The sequence below is a fragment of the Dermacentor andersoni genome, chromosome 1 (assembly GCF_023375885.2).
Source record: "Dermacentor andersoni chromosome 1, qqDerAnde1_hic_scaffold, whole genome shotgun sequence".
NCBI lineage: Eukaryota > Metazoa > Arthropoda > Arachnida > Ixodida > Ixodidae > Dermacentor > Dermacentor andersoni.
This window is the reverse complement of record NC_092814.1, coordinates 59,143,849-59,152,850: the sequence shown is the minus strand read 5'-3', so window position 1 is coordinate 59,152,850 and position 9,002 is coordinate 59,143,849. Positions and strand designations below refer to the sequence as shown.

General features: G+C 48.4%; 1 long non-coding RNA gene across 1 annotated transcript in view; it reads right to left on the bottom strand.

Annotated features, from left to right (window-relative positions):
* Nucleotides 1-209: 209 nt before the first annotated feature.
* Nucleotides 210-9,002, bottom strand: part of LOC129380473 (uncharacterized) — a 29,839-nt gene continuing 21,046 nt past the window's right edge. The window contains exon 3 of the long non-coding RNA XR_008608538.2: nucleotides 210-386. This is a non-coding gene — a long non-coding RNA (uncharacterized lncRNA). The remainder of the gene's footprint in view (nucleotides 387-9,002) is intronic.

The following is a 9,002-nucleotide window of genomic DNA, read 5'->3' as shown; positions in this document are numbered from 1 at the left end:
AGACTCGTGAACCAATGAGCCTAGACTCAGTTGCTCATAATTAAGGCTCCTTTAAGCTCGTAAACGTCGGTGTACGCGTTATCCGGGACTGTATTTACAAAACTTATCTTGCGTATAGGTGTCGGTCGCGATTACACAAACATTACATGTTTTCGTTATCACACCGGTCGCTTTTATTAGTGGCGACTCCCAAAGGCCAGCTATTGAGGTGGTGGTGGTGATAAACTTTATTGAAAGGGGGAAGGGTAAAGGGGGACGTGGCTGAGAGGGATCGGGCTGAAGTAAGGCCCTGGGCCTGCTTGGCCTTCTCCGCCCAGTCCAACAGTTCAAGTTGTCGGTCGACGTCCCCGGAACTGAGCCAGCAGGCTGTCCAGTCAGTCTCCCTGCTGACGGGGGGATGAGAAAACGGGAGCGAGGTGCATTCCCACATTATGTGTGTGAGTGTTCCTGTTTCTAAACAGAGCCTACATTGGTCGCTTTTCTTGGCCCCTGTGATTTTGTTAATGTACTGTTTTGTTAATATTGAGGAAACTCTAATTCAATAGAAATGTGAATACGTAATCTTGTCATTTACGCTAGCGTGGAGCTAAAGAATGGAAATGAGGCCACAGCTGAATATGAATGACTTCGTGTTTAATTTTCTATTTATTTCCATTCTGCCGTAGATACAATTTTGCAGACATATGCAGTTCTATTGTAGAACGTTATTTCTAGACTTACCTGTTGTATCTAGTTATAGCACTGAAAATAAGAGTGACTTCATATTTTTTTTTATCCCAGCCATTAATTTTAGACCACAAACACCACGTATTTTGGGTGTTTTAACTTTACATGCGCTGGTTCGTGCAGGTTGACTATTTTTCCAGATATGGTGGTACCGACACCCATCATGCTGTGCGTACTTTTCTTCAGACCCGGTTAGCAGATGAAATTGCACTATACTGGAAGGGATCACAAGGGAGGAAGCACACCTTCAAGAACTTCACGACCATCATGAATCACATTCTGAGAAAGAAATGTCGCGTGACGACAAAATTTCTTGTGCACTTTGCTCACGCTGGTATCAGCTGTTGCTTTTTCTCTTGTCATGCAAACCAGCTGACGTTCATTGCATGTCGCTGCGTCCAGTATTAGTACTTTCCTAAAAGACAGCCCTATAAGTGCATTCGGCTTGCGACATCCATATTCTGTCGCTGTTTCTTTTTTTGATATATTTATTCTGCTTAACCCTATCATACCTGATGGCATATACAGTTTCTGTTTATAACCCATACATGTTATCTGTATTCTACAAAATGTGCTATCATCAGTGCCATATAGGCTATATCACGTTTCACTCTTGCCTCGGCAGACATATGCTTGTTCGCCAGTTTGCGTATCTCGGCGCTCTTTGTCTCGGTATTTAGCTTCGGCAGTTTTACAATAGCATTGGTATCAATGCTGTTGTAAAAATGCCGCGCAAACTAGATAAGGCAGCCCGTGTATATGTGCATACGTGTTTTCTTGTTACCGTGTCGTGTTCTTGCTAATATTAATACCAACTCTGCCGTACTGCAGCGCTTTGTCTCGTCTATAGCCACTCTTCCTGACAGCTTCTTAGCTTTCACGTACCTAATATTGTCTTCCGCGTCTTTTTACCCGAAACGCTCTCCCTCTTACTACCTTAATTTTCACAGCTTCCTTGCTGATATTGTCCTAGTTTCTTCTCAGGTCCCGTGAATGTATGGCTTACGATATCCTTTTGAATGTTTCCTTTGTTCAAATGGAATGGGACTAACCTAGCTGCAGCTGAACTAAAGCTGGGGCAGCTTTCTTATGTGTTGTTTTATTGCAGCATCTGTGAAGAGCAGCTTCCCGTGTGCTTCACTCGCATAAGTGAGTGGAATCACGAAACGTAGTTTGGTTGGAGCGGCTGACAGTTCTATGGAGGTGGGAACGAAAGAAAGCGCCATGAGCCTGCTTCAAGCCCGCCACAGACTTTGCGTGCAACTCCGAAAACTTCGTAAAAGTTCGGGTATATGGTATAAAAAAAATAAAGACGTGGGTAAGAATCGTTTGCCTGTCATTTATGCGTCCCGAAAGGCGACCAGGAAGCTCTCGGTTTTCGTGTAGCGCTTCTATGTCGACCACAACACAAGCAATGATTCATGATGACGTAAATGCTACGATTACTCGGATCGCCAAAAGCAAGGTACGTCGGCTCTCCGTGTCGGGCCGAAGCAACGCTGACCATTATTGTCGTCAGGGCCGCAATTAGACCACATGTGGCGCGCACTCGGCTACGTTGGCCAAATAGAAGGGCCCGACGACAGCCAAGTCGGCACTGTGGTCGGGCCCTACGTCGGTTGCCGACCTGAGGCTAATGCCAATTTCCAACACTGGACCCACATTGGTTGCCGAAGTCGGGCCAACCGTTTTGCAGTCGGCCAGAGACGTCGGGCAGTCTTTTCGTTACTTGGGAATATGCTTTTCAAAGTAGTGGGAGAGCGAGCAGCTTGAAGCACCAGGCCTCACAGTGAAGAGTGAACATTTAGATAAATTGTGAAACTCCTTAATGTCAATACTGGAAGGGCGGTTGGAATGCTGTTGAAATGCGGTTTGTGTCGAAGGAGGGAGATCAATTTGCAAGCTTTCTTTCCATGCCGTGTCTGCCTTGCAGCACATGGGAAATCGGTAACAATACACGCTATTATGACGCCTACGCAACTTCCGAAGCTCCGACGTATTTTCGGCGCGCCAATCGCCCATCGTCTGTAAGTATACATTTCACTATACACTCGGTCACCACTCTGCAGTCATATATATTGGACACAGCGTGTTGCGTAGCACTTTCGTGAAATCCTGGCTCGACGAATGTTCGTATAGTGATAGCGTCAAGCGATACCGGGTCCCCACACATCGCGGCGGCGGCCGCCGTCGCCGTCGTAGCAGAATACGCGCCGCTCTTCCTTTCTTGGAGTTAGAGAAAAACACTTTATTTAGCATAATGAGACATCTGAAGAAACCCTCAGTTTACAGCCTCGCTGGTGTGCTCCTTCAGCGCTGGGCTGATGAAATCTTCCAGGTACTGCTGCGCCGGTAAGGTGCACGGAAGCCTGAGTCAGCAACATGGCCGAGAGAGTGGTAGGAGACGAGCGTTTACGGCAAGCTAGAAGTACGGCTATCCTTGCGGCTCTCGCACTTCGTCTCTTCGCCGGGTTTCTACCCCATGGTGAAAGGTTTTCAATGTTCTACCCCAACCGCAGCCCGCTTGTGAAAAGGCGTGGTTAGGTCACTTGTCGCCGAAGGACCCGTGATGTACTCATTGTTGGGTCGCGCAGTAAAATACCCATATGGAACCTCCACTGAGTTCACAGCCACGCATTTGCTACAAATTTACCACTGACCCGTGCACCCAGCGCGTAGGTTATGATACCGCGCGACCACCGCCGCCGTTTTGGCGATGTGTTTCTGTGACATGTCTTCTTGACAACCGAAGCCTCGTTGCAATTAATTCGCACGCGCTTTGAACTGGTAGCATCAGAAAGTGATCTAATTATTTGTTGCGCTCTGAAGGAAATGAAGCTTCATATCGTACCTAATTTACGACGTCCGAAGCCACCTAAGAAAGCAAGAAAAAAAATATTCACCTGCTCCTATAAGCTGTTTCCGATTGTTCTTATAGCTAGGAGAGGTATCGATACACTGAAACCCTGCCCTTCGCTGTCGTCACAGCACGGCGGCATGCAAGAGGGACTCACCGCAAGGTGCAGCCAGAACTGCAGCACTCAGTTCAACGAAGAGATTTACTGCCTGATGTGGGCAAGATGGATCCGAGCAAACGATTAGGGCACTTATGTGGCACTCGGCGGCTACGGGCGAGAAACTACCGGAAAGTCCTACTAGGTTTGTCGCCAATGGTCCCGGGACGAAGCCTCAGCGACTAGTAGCCACAAGCGCTGAAGGTAAATAAGTATCTCTCTGGTGATGCAGAAGGGAAATGCCGAGGGGAGGGCAAGACGACCCATTTCTCCATCTGTCTGTACGGCAACGTGATCGCACAGCGACGGCAGCGCACGGCAACGCGAGCCACGTGTTCACGACGGTGCCAAGTACAGCCGCTCTCGCATACCGCTAGGAAATGGGCTGTGGCTCCGCTTACAAGTCCTGTGACGACAACCAACATTTAGTTTGTCTAAAATGAAAATACAGGTTAAAAGCGGCATATCTGCTGGAAACGAATTCCTTGTGGTCTGGATCGTACTATGCATATTTGTCGCAAATTTTTGGAGGGACAGAGGGACAAAACAAAAGGACGCGCGGAGATTCTGTAAGATGACATGTAGCCTAAGGGGTCGGTGAAGAGGAAGTGTAGCTACGCAAGGAATGGGAGGATTGACGGAAATTACAAAAAGTTGGGGGAATTTTGACAAGATTTGTAAGACAGCGGAGAAAATCGCAAGAGTATGGGCATGCAGTGAACGAAATTTGCGCATAACGGCACAGGATTTCTGTGTCGCAGTCCAAGGACGGAGGGAATCATTCGAGTATATATCCTTGCTTCTTCTTCTTTTTCTTTTTTTTTTCACAGCTAAGCTGTTATGGGCTACTTTCTCCTCTATCGTGTCCGGTGGAGAAAAAATCCCGTAGATAGTGAAATGTCGGGCCGACCCTCGGCGGAAGTGTAGTTCGCCATTAAGGGGCCCACATACACAGCGTCGCTGGTCATCCTTCTTCACAGAGTGGAAGGGCACTGGGTTTGTTTTTCTTTTTCTTTTTTTCCTGCGCTGGTACATATGCACCATGAAAGGCAAAATGCCGTGAAAAATGCCACGCAGCTCACTTTGGCAGTCTCTTGGCCGATATGGTAAAACTATCTTTTTTTTTTAATTGCGGCAGAAACAGTCTCAGACTGACTGTCGACGTTAATGCGATTAGCATTGAAGCAATGTAGCGACACACCGTACTGCCACAGGCGAAACTCGTAATGTACGAGGCGTTTACGGCGGCCGGGCTTCTCTCTGGCAGACTTGTACAGTTAGCAGGACTCCACCTTGCTGTGGACCTACTTGCAGAGGAGCTACCAGCGACCCCGGCAGCCATCTTCTGCGACTCCAAGGCGGCGATGTTCTGCCTGCAGAACCCTGGCAGGGCTAGCCTTGGGGTAGCGCTGCTCTTTTCAAGACTGACGGCCCTTCAGGACGCAGGATGCTTACTATCCCTGCATTGGCTACCGGCACACGTGGGGAACCCGGGCAATGAAGAGGCAGACACTCTTGCGAAGAGTGCCCACCACTCAAGCGTCCCCCTCAGCCCTGCTGTAACGGCCGCAGACTTCTCGAGACACAGGGTGCGCCGGCACATCATCGCCTGCCACCCGGACAAACGGGTATCCCTGGGCCGGCCTGCACGGCCTCTTCCACAGCACGGCCTCCTACGAAGGGATGCCTCGTTGCTGCTCCGACTGCGAGTTGGCTGCTACTGGACGGCAGCCCGCCGGAACCGCCTTGGGAAAGCCACCTCGCCAGCCTGTGCCTCCTGTGGTGAACCAGAAACTCTGGAGCACCTCCTGCTGGCCTGCCCTGCTCACCTGCAGCACCGCGGTCGACTTCTGCAAGAGTCCCACCGCCTGGGGCTCCCATGTTCACGACAGGAAGATATCCTCTTCCCCTGTCGTAATCAGCTACCAGCCTTCCTAAGTGTCGTCGAGTACCTCGACTCGTCGGGGCTCTCGGCGAGACTATAGGACATTTCTACAAAGACGGATGGCCTAACGGCCATCCCACCACCTCGGGCTTCCTGATCGGCCACTACTTCGCTTTCATCTCTACGACCCTCTACCTTTCTCCCCCCTACCCTCTCTCTCTTTTAACCCCATCCCCTCCACCCTGCTGGCGCTGAGCCGTGCTCCCGCATGGGTTGCAGAAAATAGCGCTAGCCTTTTCTCCTTCCCCACAAGAACCACTTCTCTCTCTCTCTATTCAAGTCACCTGTGACTACAGTATATACCGAGTTCGCACCTTTCTCATTGTTAATTCAAACATATTCATAAAACTATTCCATTTTTCTGTTTTTTCATCATGACTGGAGGTTGGAGCGTATATAGGCTTGTGCTGCTATCATCTCATTATTGCTGTAGAATTCATGAGTGTTGCCCGCTATGTCCTTACGAATTACACATCCTATCCCGTATTCTCTTACCTGGAAGGCCTCTGTAGCAGAGGACGTAGCCGTTAGTCAGCACTGTATAAGCTCATCAGTTCTTCTAACCTCACAAAGATGAATCTTATCCCAGACGATGTGCACACAAGCGTTGCCTCCATACCGCTTCCCTCTTTCTGTTCCCCCTTTCCCTTCCCCCAGTGTAGGGTAGCAAACCGGACGCTCGTCTGGTTGACCTCACTGCCTTTCCTCTCTTTGCTGTATCTCTCTCACTCGGACGATGCCTGATAATTCCTCAAAGGGCCCTAAGCTAGCCTCACTTGATAGGGTTCGCGTGCTAAACGTTTCCAGTTGGGAACTCGAAAATGCACAGGCATACCCGGTGCTAGAAGAAAATTTCACCCGTCACGTCGAAACGGTGGCAATAATGTGCATTGTCTGGCTGCGCCTTCGGAATGTGGGAAACCGAGAGACTGCCGCAGTGAGGAGGGGAGAAAACAAAGGAATAGTTTTATTTTGAATTTGTGCAAAGATAGTGGTGAGGGTGGTTTAGACGCCACTCGACTGGTGGTGGCCTAGTGATGTTTAAGCTGGTTGAAGCTATCGCGTGGTGGCCATGAAGCTGTCGCCCGAAAATCTTTTCACAGCTTCCCTTTTTTATCTCCAATCCCGGCTACATAGGGCAGTAATTATAGTCGGCAGAACTGCGAGGCTCCATACTTTGCGGTAGTTTGGGTATCACTAACAGTCGCAGGCGTCGCTGAAATATATACATGCAAATGCCGGGATACTAATATGTGCGAACCTTTGACAAACAGCTTTTACTGGTTGCAGCACAAAGAATGAAACAGCTAATCAACAAACCAAAAATTTTAATACAATGCACGAGGCACCTGTAGGAGACACTATAGTCTCAGCTGCTCATGTGTTGTCTGCGTACTTGTGTGAAAATGAGCCAAAGAGAGTCACAGTCGTGTTGAAGTACTCCGCACTTCATAACCTTTTCGTGCGATATAAAGTCGCCGACTCGTAGAGCGCATTTGTGGAGTGCCTTTTCACCATTAGGGAGTCATGTTTTGAAGAACTAAGGCAAGCACTCCGACGAAAATTTCGAAAAACTCATCTTGTACGCCAATAAAGCTTTCTGGCACCATACCGTTTTGTTGTACTTCTTTTCGAACACCACAAATAAATGTATATTGGGAGTTTCTCCAAAGTAACGAAATACCTCTGGTAAGTATTTAGTACTCTACTCAAATACTTTCTCGCGCAACACTCGGTAACTTATCATTTTTGAAGTATCTTTCTAAGTTGGCGTAACAGCTAGAGGTTCGTTGAAAAGTGGCACTAACCCACATTGGTGTCACATATACCCAGTAACACGAGTTGACCCAACGATTGGTTTCGAACCCGGTACCCTCAGCGCATCTCCGATTAGACAGGCAGCCGTATACCGATTAGACAGACAGACATGCCGAAAACTGTGTGGAGTTCCCAAATAATGCTAATCGCACTATAAAAAAAAAACGATGAAAGGGGCTAGTTATCTTCAAGCAGACGTTATAGTGATTATATAGAGAACAGAACGCCTCCTATGACGAAAAAAAAAATCAGGTGCAATGCACATGTGAAGCGAAATTTCAGTGTAGCTGTTTTCACGTTTAATTACAATTTAGCAGTTATTCTATTAGAAGCAAGCAATTTTTTGCGCTTAGTTTTGAGTAACCAACTTTACGTGCCTTCACCTGCAAAGTTAAGCCGTGTTAGGCCTACGAGTCATGAAATCGGCAATGGAATTCGGAATCAGCGGCGTCTAATGAATCAATCTTCATTACACACGTTAGTTGAGAGAAAGCGATAACCGCAGTCACTTCTCCTAGTTTGCGAACTTCACGCGTTACCATGAATCGAACCCAGTTTGGTGCTGCAGGTTAGAGCAGTCAATTCGATAGGTGCTGCCATGTTGGCTCACGCAAGGCTTTTGGGGCAGCTTTTGGGGCTCCCGTTAAATCCTTGAAGTAGCGTGCGCAACGCAAAACCCAAACGCAGTTTGCGTCTCGCGCATGCGCAGTGGCTTCGACGCTATTTCTTTTTTTTTGGTGGGGGGGGGGGAGGAGAGGGCAAAATGCTTGGGGCCCCTGTTCTAAAATTTACGTACGTTTATTCAATGCAAAGGCCGCAACATAAATAGTAATATATACTACACCGTTACAAGCCAGTTCGGTCTCCTCGTACAGCAGATTTTTCGACAACTGCAAAATTTACTTTTAGGATTATCTTGGTAACAGGATCCTGCTGCAAGAGGAACTCCAGCGCGCAATCCCAGACGTGTACTCGTTTAAAGGCCATAGAGTGGCGTTTGTTTTCCTAGTGCTCACAGAAGTTAATATAATATGAGCCATATCACTACAAGATAAAGAAGGCAGTAATTATTCATTGCATGTGGTGTTGAGGGATGAGGTCCCTGCAGTGCAGCTCGGCGGGGGCGAAGTAGTACACACGAGGCGTGAATAGTATTTTAGGCGAATTATTTCCATTTACAGAGAGTGCGATGAGACTCTAGCAGGCTCTCACTCTTCTACACCTTGCTGGCGGTTATCGCCCAGGACGCTCCTAATACGCACGTAGTACGGAGCCTCGACGTTCTACCACTGCGTGGTGAAGTCCAGACTGCCCGTGATTGCTCACGGTGCTGCGACACTGACTTATACCGCTAATCAGGTGTTCTCGAGCAAGCGCGCGAAATCGTCCGCTGCGCGAAACGAGACAAATCCAACAGCTCGCGCCAGACCGTCGCAGGAAAATCGCGAGAAAGCAAAATAAATAATAAAAAGCGGGGCCCGTGACGTATTCGTCACGCA